This window comes from Bos mutus, chromosome 2, assembly GCF_027580195.1.
Source record: "Bos mutus isolate GX-2022 chromosome 2, NWIPB_WYAK_1.1, whole genome shotgun sequence".
In the NCBI taxonomy this organism is placed as follows: Eukaryota; Metazoa; Chordata; class Mammalia; order Artiodactyla; family Bovidae; genus Bos; species Bos mutus.
Genome location: NC_091618.1, coordinates 125,895,707 through 125,915,804, shown reverse-complemented (window position 1 = coordinate 125,915,804; position 20,098 = coordinate 125,895,707).

The window sequence follows — 20,098 nt, the reverse complement described above, 5'->3', positions numbered from 1 at the left end:
TGAACTTTGTAACGACATTTGGTAAATGCATCATGTTTCCAGAAACTAGAAATAATGCCTTAAATTAAACCAAATTCTTTTGAGACATACTGGGCAAAACAAGGAGACAGGGAATTAATGTTTGAAATAAAATGAACATTTTAAAATGTGCAAAACTGGTTTCAGTAAAAATTAGAAAAAAGGAATAATAAGGTTACAACAAAGCAACTACTTTCCTACATATTGAATAATATCTTCAGCAACCTAAACTAATTGGTCTAAGTAACAAATGGACTAATAAGTAGTATAAAGATAGAATACAGAAATACAGATAATTGCTTGTGTTCCTTTGAAGTAGTGAGTGGTATTCTTTTTCCTCTCCAAAAGGAAATATGCAAGATATTTATGTCTGATGAATTAATCTGAACTTGAAATTAGTCAAGCTCCACCCCTGCTTCCTCCCTCCCACCTGCCTCCCCCCCCCACCCCCCCACCCCCTCCCCTCTCCCCCAGTATATTCAGTTGTTAACTGTAAATGACTGGAGTCAATTTAAGAAAACCCTGGAATTGAAATTGGGGAAGTAGAGGAGTATTAATGATAGTGCAGTAGAATTTGATTGGGATGAAAGTTCAGAAAAAGAATAACAAGTCCCTGAATTAAGCACTATAAATAGAATGTTTACATTAGCAACCTATAATCATTCAGGAACATGAAATCAACCAAATTATCTATAAGTTAAGATGTGTTATAGTCGGCTTTTAAAATAACAATACAACTGACTTCTAATGGATTCATTCTCCATTCCACTACAGGCTCTTTTAGTTATATTTGACAAAGGTTAATCCAACAAAGCAATGTTGTCTCCAATTTTCCTATCTTTATTTTCTGTTGTATTGGGATATCAATTGACAAAAGATATATACCAAAAAATGTTTTATCAAAAATTTTATTAATACCATGAAGAGTAGATATGTTTCTGATTTTGTCTCTCTGGAATGATGACATCTGAACTGAGACTTGATGGTGCAAAGGAGCCAATGCTACAAAAATCAGGAAGAAATAGTTAAAAGCAGAGGTAAGAGACAATTCAAAATTGAGAATGAACTGGGAGTCAAGGGCTACATCATGTTGGCTTTTGTACATCAAACTTAGGATTCTAAATTTTATTCTTAGGTGGTGAGAAGTGAAACCACTGGAAATTTAATATTTTTTCATTGTAAAATATATTATACACACCAAAGAGTGTATCTCTTACTTAAATTAGGAAATAGAATATTGCCAAATAATATTGAAGCCCACTTATTCCCTTCCCAGTGGGATACCACTCCCCCTCTTTCCACCAGCCTAAATGTAAAATTTTGCATATCCTAGACTTTCTTCCTAGTTATTAGGTTGGTACAAAAGTAATTTCAGTTTTGTATTGTACTTTGCTGTTTGATATTGAAATATGTTCTTAAATAAATGTGGTTATGTTAAACATCATTTTAATGCACATTTATTGCTTTACGTTTTTTTGCTGATGACTTATTACTTGCTGTGTATTTTATATTTTAGACTATGGAAATGATGTTAGACAGAAAGCTAATACAAGCTATTTTCTTATTCGAGTTCAAAGTGCATTGTTAAGCTGTGTAGACACCTTGCAAGACCAACAGCACATTTGGCCCAGGAACTGCTAATGAACCTACAGTGCAGTGGTGGCTCAAGAAGTTTTGCAAAGGAAACGAGAGCCTTGAAGATGAGAAGCACAGTGACTGGCCATCGGAAGTTGACAACAGCTAATTGAAAGCATCATTGAAACTGATTCTCATACAACTACATGTGAAGCTGCAGAAGAACTCCCCATCGACCATTCTACAGACATTTGGCATTTGAAACAAATTGGAAAGGTGAAAAAGCTCGATAAGTGGGTGCTTCATGAGCTGACTGCAAATAAAAAAAATGGTCATTTTGAAGTGTCGTCTTCTCTTCTAGGCAACGACAATGAACAATTTCTTCATCAGATTGTGATGTGCGATGAAAAATGGATTTTATGCAACAACCAACGATGACCAGCTCAGTGGTTGGACTGAGAAGAAGCTCCAAAGCACTTCATGAAGCCAAACTTGCACTAAAAAAAAGTCATGGTCACTGTGGTCTGTCGCTGGTCTGATCCACTACAGTTTTCTGAATCCCAGCAAAACCATCACATCCGAGAAGTATTCTCGGCAAATTGATGAGATGCATCAAAACTGTAATGCCTGAAGCTGGCATTGGTCAACAGAAAGGGCCCAGTTCTTTACCATGACAACTCCTGAACACATGTCACATAACCAATGCTTCAAAAGTTGAATGAATTAGGCTACGAAATTTTGCCTCATTTGCCATTTTCACCTGATCTCTTGCCAACTGATCTGCACTTCTTCAAGCATCTCAACAACTTTTTGCAGGAAAAAAGCTTCTACAAACAACAGGAGACAGAAAATGCTTTCTAAGAGTTAGTGGAATCTTGAAGCATGAATTTTTATGCTACGGGAATAAATAAACTTATTTTTTGTTGGTTGCAAAAATGTGTTGTTGTAATGGTTCCATTCAGGTATGACCTAAATCAAATCCCTTATGATTATACAGTGGAAGTGAGAAATAGATTTAAGGGCCTAAATCTGATAGATAGAGTGCCTGATGAACTATAGAACGAGATTCATGACATTGTACAGGAGACAGGGATCAAGACCATTCCCATGGAAAAGAAATGCAAAAAAGCAAAATGGCTGTCTGGGGAGGTCTTACAAATAGCTGTGAAAGAAGAGAAGCAAAAAGCAAAGGAGAAAAGGAATGATATAAGCATCTGAATGCAGAATTCCAAAGAATAGCAAGAAGAGATAAGAAAGCCTTCTTCAGGGATCAATGCAAAGAAATAGAGGAAAACAACAGAATGGGAAAGACTAGGGATCTCTTCAAGAAAATCAGAGATACCAAAGGAACATTTCATACAAAGATGGGCTTGATAAAGGACAGAAATGGTATGGACCTAACAGAAGCAGAAGATATTAAGAAGAGATGGCAAGAATACACAGAAGAACTGTACAAAAAAGATCTTCACGACCCAGATAATCACGATGGTGTGATCACTGACCTAGAGCCAGACATCCTGGAATGTGAAGTCAAGTGGGCCTTAGAAAGCATCACTATGAACAAAGCTAGTGGAGGTGATGGAATTCCAGTTGAGCTATTTCAAATCCTGAAAGATGATGCTGTGAAAGTGCTGCACTCAATATGCCAGCAAATTTGGAAAACTCAGCAGTGGCCACAGGACTGGAAAAGGTCAGTTTTCATTTCAATCCCAAAGAAAGGCAATGCCAAAGAATGCTCAAACTACCACACAATTGCACTCATCTTACACTCTAGTAAAGTAATGCTCAAAATTCTCCAAGCCAGGCTTCAGCAATACGTGAACTGTGAACTTCCAGATTTTCAAGCTGGTTTTAGAAAAGGCAGAGGAACCAGAGATAAATTGCCAACATCCGCTGGATCATGGAAAAAGCAAGAGAGTTCCCAAAAACATCTATTTCTGCTTTATTGACTATGCCAAAGCCTTTGACTGTGTGGATCACAATAAACTGGAAAATTCTGAAAGAGATGGGAATACCAGACCACCTGATCTGCCTCTTGAGAAATGTGTATGCAGGTCAGGAAGCAACAGTTAGAACTGGACATGGAACAACAGACTGGTTCCAAATAGGAAAAGGAGTATGTCAAGGCTGTATATTGTCACCCTGTTTATTTAACTTATATGCAGAGTACATCATGGGAAATGCTGGACTGGAAGAAACACAAGCTGGAATCAAGATTGCCAGGAGAAATATCTATAACCTCATTTATACAGATGATACCACCCTTATGGCAGAAAGTGAAGAGGAGCTAAAAAGCCTCTTGATGAAAGTGAAAGTGGAGAGTGAAAAAGTTGGCTTAAAGTTCAACATTCAGAAAATGAAGATTATGGCATCCGGTCCCATCACTTCATGGGAAATAGATGGGGAAACAGTGGAAACAGTGTCAGACTTTGTTTTTCTGGACTCCAAAATCACTACAGATGGTGACTGCAGCCATGAAATTAAAAAGACGCTTACTCCTTGGAAGGAAAGTTATGACCAACCTAGATAGCATATTCAAAAGCAAAGACATTACTTTGCCAGCAAAGGTCCGTCTAGTCAAGGCTATGGTTTTTCCTGTGGTCATGTATGGATGTGAGAGTTGGACTGTAAAGAAGGCTGAGCACAGAAGAATTGATGCTTTTGAACTGTGGTGTTGGAGAAGACTCTTGAGAGTCCCTTGGACTGCAAGGAGATCCAACCAGTCCATTCTGAAGGAGATCAGCCCTGGGATTTCTTTGGAAGGAACGATGCTAAAGCTGAAACTCCAGTAGTTTGGCCACCTCGTGAGAAGAGTTGACTCATTGGAAAAGACTCTGATGCTGGGAGGGATTGGGGGCAGGAGGAGAAGGGGACGACAGAGGATGAGATGGCTGGATGGCATCACTGACTCGATGGATGTGAGTCTGAGTGAACTCCGGGAGTTGATGATGGACAGGGAGGCCTGGCGTGCTGCGATTCATGGGGTCGCAAAGAGTCGGACACGACTGAGTGACTGATCTGATCTGATCTGAATGGTTTCTATTTTGATTAATAAATATGTGTTTGAACCTAGTTATAATGATTTAAAGTTCATGATCTGAAACTGCAGTTTGCATTTCATGGTTTAGTTTTACATCTTTGAACTATAAATATCCAATTCACACTGTGTATAATCCTCTGTAACTTGCTCTTTTAGTTCAACACTGTTGTTGTTCAGTCACTCAGTCATGTCTGACTCTTTGCAACCCTATGGACTGCAACTTGCCAGGCTTCCTTGTCCTTCACCATCTCCTTGGAGCTTGCTCAAACTCATGTCTGTTGAGTTGGTAATGCCATCCAACCATCTTGTCTTCTGTCATCCCCTTCTCCTCTGCCTGCAATCTTTTCCACAAAAGGGTCCTTTTCAGTGAGTTGACTCTTCACATCAGGTGGTCAAAATATTGGAGCTTCAGCTTCAGCATCAGTCCCTCCAATGAATATTCAGGATCGATTTCATTTAGGATTGACTGGTTTGATCTCCTTGCAGTCCAAGGGATTCTCAAGAGTCTTCTCCATCACCACATTTCAAAAGCATCAATTCTTCAGCACTTAACCTTCTTTATGGTCCAACTTTCACATCCATACGTGACTACTGGAAAAAGCATAACTTTGATTATATGGATCTTTGGCAGTAAAGTGACGTCTCTGCTTCTTAATACACTGTCTAGGTTTATCATAGTTTTTCTTCCAGGAAGCAAGTATCTTTTTATTTCATGGCTGCAGTCACCATCTGCAGTGATTTTGGAGCCCAAGAAAATAAAGTATGTCTTTGTTTCCATTGTTTCACCATCTATTTGCTATGAAGTGATGGGACCAGGTGCCATCATCCTAGTTTTTTAGAACAGTCTTATGGACTCTGTGGGAGAGGGAGAGGGTGGGAAGATTTGGGAGAATGACATTGAAACATGTAAAATATCATGTAAGAAACGAGTTGCCAGTCCAGGTTCGATGCACGATACTGGATGCTTGGGGCTAGTGCACTGGCACGACCCAGATGAATGTTGCATTTGAGGATCTTTAGTTCCTCTTCACTTTCTGCCATAAGGGTGGTGTCATCTGGATATCTGAGGTTATTATTTCTCCTGGCAATCTTGATTGACTTGTGCTTCATTTTGCAGTTTTGTGATCCACACTGTGAAAGGCTTTAGTGAAGCATAAGTAGATGTTTTTCTGGAATTCCTTTGCTTTTTCTATGACCCAGCAGATGTTGGCATTTTAATCTCTGGTTCCTCTGCCTTTTCTAAATCCAGCTCGAACATTTGGAAGTTCTCGGTCATGTGCTGTTGAAGCCTGGCTTGGAGAATTTTGAGCATTACTTTCCTAGCATGTGAAATGAGTGCAATTGTGTGGTAGTTCGAACATTCTTTGACTCTGTATTTTATTCATTTTTCTTGCTGAACAGTCATTCTATTACTACACCACAATTTATTTATCCTTTATACTATTGACTGAGATTTGATCTGTCCTCTTCCCTTTTTTTTTTTGCTCTAAAAAATGAAGAAACTATGCACAATGCTGTGAGTAAACTTGTATACTGACACATGTATGTAAGAGTTTTTATAATAATAGAGAATTGTTGGATGTAGGCTGTGTATATCTCCTACTTTAAAAGGAAATACAAATTGTTTTCCTAAATGAAAGTATTAATTTATAACTGTATCAGCAGAGGATCAAGTCTCATTTATCCATATCCTCTTCAACACTTAGTATTGTCAAATTTTAATATTTTAAAAAATGAATCAAGTTAAATATTAAATGCTTGTGGTTTTACATTGGATTTCTCTGAATGTCAATAAGGTAAGCACATTTTTTATGCTTTTTGGGGGGGATTCATCCTCTTTTCTTAATTTGTAGATGTATATGGTTTTAAGACATATTCTAAATGTGAGGCTTTTTAGTTTTATTTGTTACATATATTTTTTCACTGTCTTTTAATTCTGTAAATGATGTCATTTGATGAATAAAAATTTAGATTTTAATTATGAACTCTTTATTTTATGATTAAAGCCTTTATAATATTATTTAAAATATTTTAATACCCCCAAATTATAATATTTATTCTGCTGTATTACCTTCTAAAAGCTTTATTATTTTGCCTTTCACACATGTTTACAATAACTATGAATCAGTTTTAGTGTGTGGCATGAGAATTACTTGTTTTTTCATGTGGATCTACAATTATGTGGCTTTTTTTGGGAAGTCTTTATTGAGTTTGTTACATTATTGCTTCTGTTTTATGTTTTGTTTTTCTGGCCACATGGCATGTAGGAACTTAGCTCCCTAACCAGGGATGGAATCTGCATTCCCTGCATTGGAAGGCTAAGTCTTAACCACTGGACCATCAGAGAAGTCCCAATTATGTAGCTTTGACTCTTACTCATGGTTGTTTATTTTGTTGTGTGTTAGGGTTATGTTTAATTGAAAATCATTGCCCTGTTTTCCCATATTTGTTGTAATTCAGTGGTCCACACACTCAGTTGTCAGTACTTTGTAGATAATCTCTTATTTCTCATTTTTTAAAAACTTTTTTATTTCAAAATATTATGTGTATTTTTCCTTTTTTTCTTTTGGAGGGAGGCTTGAGATGGTTTCCCAAAAACTCAGAAAGGATTTATTATATATGTTCTGGACAACTCTTGATCATTTTCTTTTTACAAAGTACTTTCTCTCATTCTGTCTCTCATCTTCTTCTGGTCCTCCACTGAAACATATGTTTAACAGTCTCGCTTGATCTTCCATATCTTCTAACCTGTGTTCAAATTTTTCATCTTTGTCTCTTGGTAAATTCATCCAATTTGAATTTCAGTTTACTAGTTTTTGCTCCACATATGACCAATCTAGTTAATACAAACTTTGAGTTTCTATTATAAATGATATATATGTAATTTCTAGGTGTATATGTATCTGGCTATTTTCTAATATCCCTTATACTGATAATCTTTTATTCTTTTGTCTTTTCAACTGCTTCTTTTATTTCTTATTTATTTTATTTTTGGCCGTGCTGGATCCTCGTTGCTGTGCGTAGGCTTTCTCTCATTGTGGAGGGTGGGGGCTACTCTCTAGACGCAATGCGCAGGCTTCTCACTGAAGTGTCTTCTCTTGTGGAGCATGGTCTCTCGGGTGCATGGGCTTCAGTAGTTGCTGCATATGGGCTCAGTACTTGAGGCACACAGACTTAGTTGCCCTGCGGCATGTGGAATCTTCCCAGACCAGGGGTCAAACTGGTATTATCTGCATTGCAAGGTGGAGTCTTAACCACTAGACCACCAGGGAAGCCCCTTCTTTTTATTTATTTAAGTATATTAATCATATTATTTCATGTTATTTTTCTCATAATTCCATTATCTGCAGTAATTGTGAGCCTTATTCCATACTCTGTGGTCTTTGGTAAATCTTATTCATGTTTGTTTATTTCTTTGCGAGTTTAATAATTTTACCTACTGTGAGTGTATATGGTAGTCAGAGTAATGGCCTCCAAATGGGTGCATGTCCTAATTCTCAGAACTTGTGGATATGTTACTTAACACAGCAGAGGGACTTTGCTGATATGATTAACATTATGGCATTTTTTAAGACCCACACAGCTATACAACACAAAGAATACACTTTAATGTAGTTCGGACTTTAATAACAATGCATCTGTATTGATTCATTGATTGTAACAAATACATCTCCCTAATGCATGATGTTAATAACAGAGAAAACTACATGAGAGTGAGTAAGTTGGAACTCTGTACTGTCTGCTCAATTTTTCTCTAAATTTAAAATTGCTCTACAAAGTGTATTAAGAAAAGAAGGCACAAAAGAGTTGTCAGACTACATCTTCTAGAGTTATTTTTATTCCATGTTTTGCATACAAAAGGAATTCATATTTGCCTTATATAATATTCCACTGGTGACTGAAGCATAATTTATTCATTCTTATGTGTTGTTTTGGAAATGTTTCTAGGATTTTTATTATAAATAGTGATGCTATGAACATTCTTTGTATGTCTCCTGATCTATTTTCTTGGTAAGAGTTTCTCACTGACATATCTAAGAGTTGACTTGCTGGAGTACTAGTCTAATTTATACTTCTGCCAGCAACATATAAGAAATACTATCTTCATGGTTAACACATGAAAAGATGCTCAACATCACTCATTACCAGAGAAATGCAAATTAAACCCACAATGAGGTACCATCTCACGCTGGTCAGAATGGCCACTATCAAAAAGTCTACAAACAATAAATGCTGGAGAGGGTGTAGAGAAAAGGGAACCCTCTTACACTGTTGGTGGAAATGCAAACTAGTACAGCCACTATGGAGAACAATGTGGAGATTGCTTAAAAAACTGGAAATAGAACTGCTATATGACCCAGCAATCCCACTGCTGGGCATACACACTAAGGAAACCAGAATTGAAAGAGACACATGTACCCTAGTGTTCATTGCAGCACTGCCAGGATATGGAAGCAACCTAGATGTCCTTTGGCAGGTGAATGGATAAGAAAGCAGTGGTACATATACACAATGGAATATTACTAAACTATTAAAAAGAACACATTTGAATCAGTACTAATGAGGTGGGTGAAACTGGGGCCTATTATACAGAGTGAAGTAAGTCAGAAAGCAAAACACTAATACAGTATATTAATACATATATATGGAATTTAGAAAGATGGTAATGATGACCCTATATGCGAGACAGCAAAAGAGACATAGATGTAAAGAACAGACTTTTGGACTCTGTGGGAGAAGGCGAAGGTGGGATGATTTGAGAGAATAGCATTGAATCATGTATATTATCATATGTAAAATAGATTGCTAGTCCAGGTTTGATGCATGAGACAGGGTGCTCAGGGCTGGTGCACTGGGATGACCCTGAGGGATGGGATCGGGAGGAAGGTGGGAGGCGGGTTCAGGATGGGGAACACATGTATACCCATGTATACCCATGGATGATTCATGTGAATGTATGGCAAAAACCACTACAATATTGTAAAGTAATTAGACTCCAATTAAAATAAATGAATTTTTAAAAAAAGAAAAAAAAAGAAATACTATCTTCAGTTCCTGTAATGTTATCTTAGTTTTTGACAGTCAAATGATGAAAATGGTTTCTCTTTGTTCCATTTCCCTGTTCACTATGAAGATGACAGTATATACATATATTTATCAATATGTGAGTTTTCCTTTTCTTTAGAATGACTGTTCATGTCTTTAACTAGATGTCTTAACAAATATTTTTTTACTTTTAATATATTAGTAATGCTATTTTTTGCATTAATTGTAAATATCTTATCCCTTTTCTTAGTTTTTAAGTCTTTAATAATTCTTAATTTAAAATAAATTTATATATCATTTCTTTTAGCATGAATACTCCTTTCTGCCATGTTTAAGAAATATCTCCCTACCACAAAGCCAGAGAGATATTTCTCACTAATAGTTTTAAAGTTTTGTTTCTGACATAGTCATTCCTCAGTATCTGCAGAGAATTCGTTCCATGACCCCTTGGATACCAAAATCCAAGGATACTCATCTTTTATGTAAAATGAAGTAGTATACTCAGTCCACTTTATTTATGGGTTCTGCATTTGGTGCATATAGAGGGCCAACTGAATAAGTAATTGGTTCATCTGAAAAAAAAAATATATATATATATTGTATATAAGGTAGGGATACAATTTTATTTTTTTCCCTTATTAGTTTTTAATCTCATTTAGAATAGACCCTTCATCACCAAGTGGTGGATTATCCCATTATATATCAGTCAGTCGGTCAGTTCAGTAGCTCCGTCGTGTCCGACTCTTTGCGACCCCATGAATCGCAGCACGCCAGGCCTCCCTGTCCATCACCAACTCCAGGAGTTCACTCAGACTCACGTCCATTGAGTCAGTGATGCCATCCAGCCATCTCATCCTCTGTTGTCCCCTTCTCCTCCTGCCCCCAATCCCTCCCAGCATCTTTTCCAATGAGTCAACTCTTCGCATGAGGTGGCCAAAGTACTGGAGTTTCAGCTTTAGTATCATTCCTTCCAAAGAAATCCCAGGGCTGATCTCCTTCAGAATGGACTGGTTGGATCTCCTTGCAGTCCAAGGGACTCTCAAGAGTCTTCTCCAACACCACACTTCAAAAGCATCAATTCTTTGGTGCTCAGCCTTCTTCACAGTCCAACTCTCACATCCATACATGACCACAGGAAAAACCATAGCCTTGACTAGATGAACCTTTGTTGGCAAAGTAATGTCTCTGCTTTTCAATATACTATCTAGGTTAGGAAAATTTCCATATATTCTTATGTCTGCTTTATTGCATTGTTCAATTTGCCTATGTCTGAATATATAGTGTATATATAGTGTTTTTATTACTATAACTTTAAAAGAACACCCAAATCCTAGCAGGGTAATTCCTCCTCTATGCTTTTCTTAAAAAATGTTTAGCTATCCTTGGTCTTTGCATGTCCATGTAATTTAAAAATCATTTTTTTCAGTTCCAGTCAAAAAATATCCTTTGAGATTCACACTGAAATTGCATTGTGGCGATAGATGATTCTGGGGAGAATTGACAACTTTATAATGTTAAGTATACCCATCTATGAATACTGCATATCTTTCTTTGATTTTTTTCAGTTTAGATTTTTCCCACAGAACTTATAAACATTGTTTGTCAGACTTATCCATCAGTATTTGATCTTACTGTAAATGAGGTCTTATTCTTGTCTGCCAGATGATTTTTGCTTGTATTGAGAGATGCAATTGATTTTTGTATTTTGATCATATGTCTAGTAGTTTTGCTAAATTCTGTACGCACTCTATTATGTGTAAGTATAAAGGAGGGAGTGTGCTAGAATGGGAAGCATAATAGAGGTAACTCAGTCTGTTTTCTTGAAAAAGATCCTTCTGAGGAAAGACTTTTAAAAACATTTTTAAAATTCTAAAACATGAACAGGCTTCCAAAAATTCAAACTATGGAGAAGCACATCAAGGAAAGTGACTCTATATTATATCACTTCACTCTATGGAAATAATGATTATTTGCATTGTGTCCTAATGCTTATTCTTTTTCTCTCCCTTTGTACACATTTTGTGTATATATTGGTTGTTACTAAACTGGGATAACAATTTACATATTATTTTATTTCAAGTAGCTATTTTGGACTGTTAAAATATCAAATTGATATACATTTTTATTATGACTCTAAGCTATAATCTGTTCCCTCATTCAAAAGTGTTGTAGTTTAAGGATCATAAGTTTTACTACGATCCATAATATGATTCATCATAACTCTTAAATCACCTACTCTAGTTTCTACTTACCCTACAAAAAGGGAGAATGCTTTGAACAACTTCACCAGTTTCCCTCTTGGAACTGATGTGTTAGACACAGCTTCCCACAATATTATGAATAATTTTATTCCATGGAAAAATGTTTATTTTCATGCTATGTTCAGAGTCACCTTGCCACAAATAACATAGAGTTATCTTAATTCAGTCTCAGCCATTCCTGAACATGCCTTTTAGTGCTAGTAATTCCCATGCATTTATTTATCATCTGATTTGCATCTACTGTAACTAAACTGCTTCATGGTAGCCTAATAGTTTTCTTTTTCATTAATAGTTCTCCTTTTCAAAACTAGATGTATTTCACTATAGCATTTCCGTTTTCTATCTTGTATTTTATATCTGTACATTTCCTGCTTCAATCTTATTTTTAAATCTGGTTTGATTTTTTGATATTGCTTTGTTATAATCTAATCTGAGTTTGCTTTTATTTAAATTGGACATAATTTTTAAAAGATCTTTAAAAATAAAAAGCACCAAAATTTATTACTTCAATCATTCCCAAATTACCATGATAATGAATTTTCTCAAACTGATTTTTGAATATAAAACATTAGAAGTGTTAATAGTGGAATGATAGTCAAATTTCTTTCTGCATTGAGGCACTGAGATAAGACCATCATTCTTCTTTTTCATAAAAAAGAGACATTTTAAAAATTATCTATGTTTTTATTTAAAAATATGTGTAGACTTTTATTGTAAATGACACTGTTTCCTTTTTTCCTGGCAAATGTCAAGAAGTGCTTAGAGAAATTTAGAGAAAGATGAGTTATTTATTCATGTGAGACATTTTAATTTGTTTTAGTGATATTTTTCAGTTCCTGATTTATGAGAGGCTTGAATGATTTTTTATGACTTTTCTGATCAGATAATAACCAATTAAATACAGAAATCAAAAGTTCAGGTCAAGTTAAATGCTTTCATGGTCATAGAGAAATAGCACTTTTTCTAATTTTTAAGAGCTCAAATCAATGCATTATTTATTTTATCAGTACTACTTTAATATATATTTACCACTGTATTTTCCGGGACTTCCATTTCATAGACATTAATTTTTTCTTTGATTAATATATAAATTTGTAATTTTGAACATTTCAAGATCTAGCTATATTAAAAATACAATATATCTTTATATTTCCCACTTTTTACAAATTAAATATGTGATTCTGAAAGATTTTAATATCAGAAAACATTTTTATATGAATTAATATTTCAGCTTTTTCTGAGCAAGAAATTTCAGCCAGGTATTACCTTAATCATATTGTCCTATTAAACTATTTTCAAAGTTTATAGTAATACTTAAGGGACCGTTGGCTTAAAACGATGCTGCCTCTCACATTTGCAGCTGTGTGCAATTGTGCTGAGTGCTGTGCTTCTGGCTGTAAATGTCAATCAGCCAGGGAAACTGCTCCAAATGTCTTCTTCGTTCCCAAAACGCAGGGAAAGGGCCACCTGGGGCCATTTTTTGTTATTGTTGGAAAGGATGAGCAGAAATAGCTTAAACCTTGGACTTGAAACTGGTACTCTGTCACTTCTGCCTATATTCCAATGACCAAAGTAAGTCATGTGATCAAGTCCAATATCAATAAAATGGTAAAATGTATCTTTTCAAGGGAAGTTTAGGATGAGGAGTAATATTTGCTAATATTATTGAATGTACCATACTGCCCCTCTGCTGTTAATTAATAGCTCCGTTATTTAAAATGTAGCTAAAATACATATTACCACTCTATTTTTCCCTTCCTTTTTAGAAATATATATTAATTTATTCTTTGATTTATATAAGTTTAATATATTAAATGATATATAATATGCTAAATGATATATTAAATGATATTGCAACCAACTATATATTTACAAAAAATACTTTTATTTGTATTTCTTTGTGTTAATACTTGGCACAAATATTTTGCTTTTCCTGAAATCATGTTCAGCAGAATTTTCTCACTAAAATGTATACAACATATTTTTAACCTCCATCAGTCTAAATTTACAGCTTGATCTAAGTTTTGTGCAGAGATTAAAGTTGTCATGAAGATAAAGCTGTCAGTGCTTTGTAAACATCGTGTGAAAGGAATTAATTTTCTAATGTTTTATAGGTTATATAATTTCTGTTTTGGTCTGCAATATGATATTATTTGCTGGAAAATTTATGGACTCAATCACATATACATTGCTTACTCAATTCAAGTCCTTAACAGTTTTGTGTTGATAAAAGATTTCATCGTCTTGTAAATTTAGTGTGAATTCAGTCATATATAACAGTATCACCAGTTCTCCCTCTGGCCAAATCCTAAAACTTATATAATACTGCTATGCAAAAAAGAACAATGTTTATTTCTTTTTTTCCATTTTCAACGATAGGCGGAAAAGGCGATGGCACCCCACTCCAGTACTGTTGCCTGGAAACTCCCATGGAGGGAGGAGCCTGGTAGGCTGCAGTCCATGGGGTCGCGAAGAGTCGAGCACGACTTCGCTTTGACTCTTCACTTTCATGCATTGGAGAAGGAAATGGCAACCCACTCCAGTGTTCTTGCCTGGAGAATCCCAGGGACCGCGGAGCCTGGTGGGCTGCCGTCTATGGGGTCGCACAGAGTCGGACACGACTGAAGCGACTTAGCAGCAGCAGCAGCAGCAATGATAGGATAAATTGCTATTTGAAAATGGAAAATGATAGTGTTTAACAGATTTTGTCAAAAAAACCTTTATTTTCTCTTTACCTTTTAACTGTTTGTATTTCTCACAGCTTTGTTTTGGAACTTCTTTTCTATATTATTTCTCTAAGTAATATAACTACCTCCCATGGCTTAAATAAATATCTTTCCATATCGTGATGGCTCTATTATATACATCTCATTTCTCCTTCATAAGCTCAAATTGTACATTAGAAAATCTGTATTCATCATCACATATGAATATATTATAAACAGCTCAAACTCAGCATATTAAAAATTATTCATTGTATTTCTTGGTCAACCATATTATTCCTCTTTTAATTCTGTTTGGTTGATGGCATTTCTAATGACATAGTCTGTTAAGCAGGAAATTTCACTCCTACAGAAAGGAACAGCCAAGTTACATTTGACCTTTGAGAACAGAGTTATCGGCTTTCCCTATTATCAGGGCTTATTAACCTAACCACTCTGTGATTCATTTAATATCATTGTACTTCAAATATCTGTAGTCATCAGCTAGGAAGCCTCTCTGTCTTTCCTAAGCATTCTGTTCTAGGTAACTATTGATGGTTACAAGCTGACAGCTTAATGGCTTTAAACTGTATTATACTATTATTGCTTAGGTTCCTGTAGGTTGATGGTCTTAGCTGGCAGTTCATCCTTGGACATGCTCATGCAGTTTCGGTCAGTTTTGCAATTGGACTGAAGTAATCTGAAAGACCGACTGGACTGAATGACTCAGTCCCTGTGATTGGCAGTTGTGCTTGAACTGTTTAGCAGAGCACCTACCTGTTGCCCCTCTGGGTAAATTGGACTTCTCACAGTATGGTAGTTGCTGTATCATACTGATAAAAGCAGTCATAAAATGGTGGAAAATAAACTCTGCTCTTCAGTGGGAACAAGGTCACTTTGTAGAAGAAGTGTACATAGAAGATGGGAGATAGTTCCTCAGCCATCTTTGAAAAATACAATATTCCAAACTTGCAACTCCACATCAATTTATCAAAAGTTTCTGTGTTGAAAGATCAATTCACCAAATGATATGTATTTTAACACATTTACTTATTTATCTAAGACTTATTTAAACTATTTTTAGAGTTTATTATAATACTTAAGGGACTGTTGGCATGTTTTGGAAATCCTGGATTCAAGAGACTTCAAGCTCTTCCACTGACTACCAATCTGACCTTTTTATGCCCTTCTCTACTTTCTTCACTGTCCTGCCTCTCAACTTTTTTTTAGTCTCCTATCTTTTGTGCTCAGCAATTTGTCCTTCTCTGCAGCTACAGCTCAAGCTTGTGTTCAATGTTGATTGCATTTTCCATCTTTCTCCTAGCAACTACTCATTTTTTAAAACATGGCACTCCCAGAGTACTTATACCATTGCTTATTTATATTATTTACCTTTTTATGTCCTTTCCTAGACAGAGCAACTAGAGGTCAAAGACAGTGTCTTGTTCATTTTTATAGCCTCATTACCAGGCTTGACTCAGAGTAGGCCTTCAATAAATGTTTGCCAATTGAATTAGTTATGATTCAAAACATCTTGATAGCTTTTAGTGTGGGTTCAGAAACAAGAAGATGAAATTTAACATCAGTAAATATAAATTTCATTATTTCGGCTCAAATGGTCTGCTTTAGTGCTTTTGAGAATAACTTTGCTTATTGGCAGTTCATGTGAGGAAAATTCTCATGTGATTTTAACAAATACAATTTCAATATTAGTCATGCATTAAAAAAATGTAGTACAATGTTAGACATGATGAAGACCCTAGAAATAATTTCATTTAAGGAAATATAAAAAGGAGTGAAAATATGTGTCTTGGAGAAGGCTTAGAGAAAATATGATACTTTTTTCAGTCAATTGATAAGCAAGCATGTATGGATTCTGCTAGCTGCTGAGTATTTCTATTCTAATTATGCCTTTTTGAACTTGGGGGAATAACTGCAGAATAGGTTCAGGAACACATTGAGTCCACTGTGAGATCTTAGCTGAAGCACTATTGATCGCCTGATCTCTACAAACTCCTACTCTGACTGGTGGACCACAGTGATGTTTTGGATCCCTTGGAATTACTGTCAGATAAGAACCACTTTATCCAGTAGTCCCTGAAAGGTCTGACTATGTTCTTTTTCCCAGTGTATAGTTACTTCTGTAAAAAGTAACCTTCCCTTTGGGGAAGGCTAGGAGAAATTACCAATATACATTTTTGGCATCAATTTCATGTAAGAGATCCTGGGTTTGTAACCTGGCCAATCTGAGAATTAATTGAGGAGCCATGACTCTATTTTTATCACCCAAGTTATCCATTTGTTCACTTGACCTTAGAACTTTTCAACTTACACAGAACAAGGAAGAATTTAGTACGCTTCCTATCTCACTTCTAGAAACACAATAATCAATTAGCCAATGCCACGGATCTGTGCACTCAATAGACCTGAGTTTGAGCAAGTTCCAGGAGATGGTGAAGGACAGGGAAGCCTGGTGTGCTGCAGTCCATGGGGTCTCAAACAGTCAGACATGACTGACTGAACAACAACAACTGGTCTTTGCAAACCAGACTATTCTGATCGCGGCTTTAACTCGGCCATCCATAGTGGTAAACACGCCCCCTTACCCTTGACATTGAGTGCTGCCATTGGCCTTGCTACTCTGGGATCCAATTACTCATGTTTAGTTTTCTTGTTACAGTGACTGTAGTTCCCACTGTAAAATCTGACTACAGAGGAGGGTGATTACGGGGGTTCTTCAAGGATGCCAGGGCTCCTTTGCCAAATTTATTCCTTATAGTTGCAGTGAAAGGTTGTCTCTTGATCCTCCCAGTTTGGTTGAATAGATCTTACATGCTAAGTATACTGTCACGTTCCAATCTAAGACTTTAAATACCTTCCTCTGCATTAAACCAAAGCAAGTCTAGCATTTCTAACTCACTTCTTGTGGGCAGCATTTTGGCCTGTTTCAGCCAGTAAACCAATCGAAATGTTAGAGACGTTTCTAACTGCCCAAGCTGTGTTAAATGCAGAGTCTCTGTTTAATGAGTTGATGTCAGCAAATGTAGCCTGATTCAGCTTTATGTTCTTTACACCAGTTATCTTTCTCCCTAATATTCACTGCTACACCTGTTCCCCATATTTTTGCCTGTACAATTTAGAAAATTCAAATAGTTCTTTTGAAGTGTAGTACACCTTTTCATTGATCATACTTTGCATTTCAAAACAGCCAATGTTATTGTTCAGTCACCCAGTTTTGCCCAACCTTTTGCAACCCCATGAACTGTAGCATGATAGGCCTCCCTGTTCCTCACCATCTCCTGAACTTTGCCTAAGTTTATGTCCATTGCATTGGTGATGCTATCTAGTCATTTCATCCTCTGATGCCTTCTTCTCCTTCTCCCCTGAGTCTTTCCCAGCATCAGATCTTTTCCAATGAGTTGGCTGTTTTCATCAGGTAAGCAAAAAACTGGAGCTTCAGCTTTACCATCAGTCCTTTCAATGAGTATTCAGGGTTGATTTCCCTTAAGATTGACTGGTTTGATCTCCTTGCTAGCCAAGGGACTCTCAGGAGTCTTCTCCAGCACCACAGTCCAAAGGCATCAGTTCTTTGGTGTTCTGCCTTCTTTATGGTCCAGCTCTCACAACTGTATGCAACCACTGGGAAAACCATAGCCTTGACTATATGGACCTTTGTTGGCAGAGTAATGTCTCTGCTTCTCAACACACTGTCTAGGCTTGTCATAGCTTTCTTGCCGAGAAGCAGTTGTCTTCTGATTTCATGGCTGTGGTCACCATCTGCAGTGATTTTAGAGCCCAAAAAGAGGAAATCTGTCACTGTTTCCACCTCTCCCCCTTCTAGGTGCCATGAAGTAATGGGACTGGATGCCATGATATTAGTTTTTTAAATATTTAGTTTTAAGCTGGCTCTATACTCTCCTCCTTCACCCTCATCAAGAGGCTGTTTAGTTCCTCTCTGCTTTCTGCCATTAGAGTGGTATCATCTGTGTATCTGAGGTTATTGAGCCAATAGTGTAGTTCTAGTCTGAATGACAGCAAGTTCAAGACCCAAGACAGTCAATGTTTCAGCCCAAGGCTTAAGGAAGGAAAATAACGGACTGATTCCATGTTAGAAAGAAATGAAGGGTGGAGTTTGAAGAAAGGCAAATTGCAAAAATTTCTGCAGAGTTATAGTTGTCAAAACACAAAATATATTTCTCAAGACTAAATCAGTAAATTCACTTTTATAGAAAGTATTCAGAAGATGAAGACATATGCCTGGGATTTTTAGGATGGATGCCTATGTTCAGCTAGTCATTGTTTCCTCTAACAAGCAAAAAAATATTTTTTTTCCAGTAACATGTGCAAGACATACATTATGATAGAGCAATCTGTTTTGCTTCATTAATGCTTTTCAAAGGCTTGAGGATTATAGCCTAGAGGATCATATAGAAATTCTAAGAAGATAAGTTATCATAGAGTCAAGAACAGGGGTTTCTGTGGTGGTCCAGTGGTTAAGACTCTGTGCTTCCAATTTAGGGGGCACAGTTTCAATCCCTGGTTGGAAAATAAGGTCCCACATGTTGTGCAGTGTGGCCAAATATATGTATGTATGTATATGTGTGTGTGCACTATTAAAAAGTAAGGCGAGCCGGCTGAGACGGACCGTGCAGAAGCACGCAGGCTGAGACAGACTGCGCAGAAGCATGGCCGAGAGGAGCCACCCCTCACCCAAGGTCAGGGGCTGCAACAGAGGGTGCCAGGCTGTGTTGGCACAGGAGCAGCCGAGAGGAGCTACCCCACGTCCGAGGTCAGGGCAGCAGCCAGGAGGAGCTACCCGTGTCCAAGGAGTGGTGGCTGTGCAGGCAAAGGAGGGACGAGAAGAGTTACTCCACGTTCAAGGTCAGGAGGGGTGGCCGTGAGAAGATACCCCTCGTCCAAGGTAAGGAGCAGCGGCTGCGCTTTGCTGGAGCAGCCGTGAAGAGATACCCCACGTCCAAGGTAAGAGAAACCCAAGTAAGACGGTAGGTGTTGTGAGAGGCATCAAAGGGCAGACACACTGAAACCATAATCACACAAAACTAGCCAATCTGATCACACAGACCACAGCCTTGTCTAATTCAATGAACCTAAGACATGCCGTGTGGGGCCACCCAAGATGGGGGGGTCATGGTGGAGAGGTCTGACAGAATGTGGTCCACTGGAGAAGGGAATGGCAAACCACTTCAGTTTTCTTGCCTTGAGAACCCCATGAACAGAACAGTATGAAAAGGCAAAATGACGATACTGAAAGGGGAACTCCCCAGATTGGTAGGTGCCCAAAATATGCTGCTGGAGATCAGTGGAGAAACAACTCCAGAAAGAATGAAGGGATGGAGCCAAAGCAAAAACAATACCCAGTTGTGGATGTGACTGGTGATAGAAGCAAGGTCCGATGTTGTAAAGAGCAATATTGCATAGGAACCTGGAATGCTAGG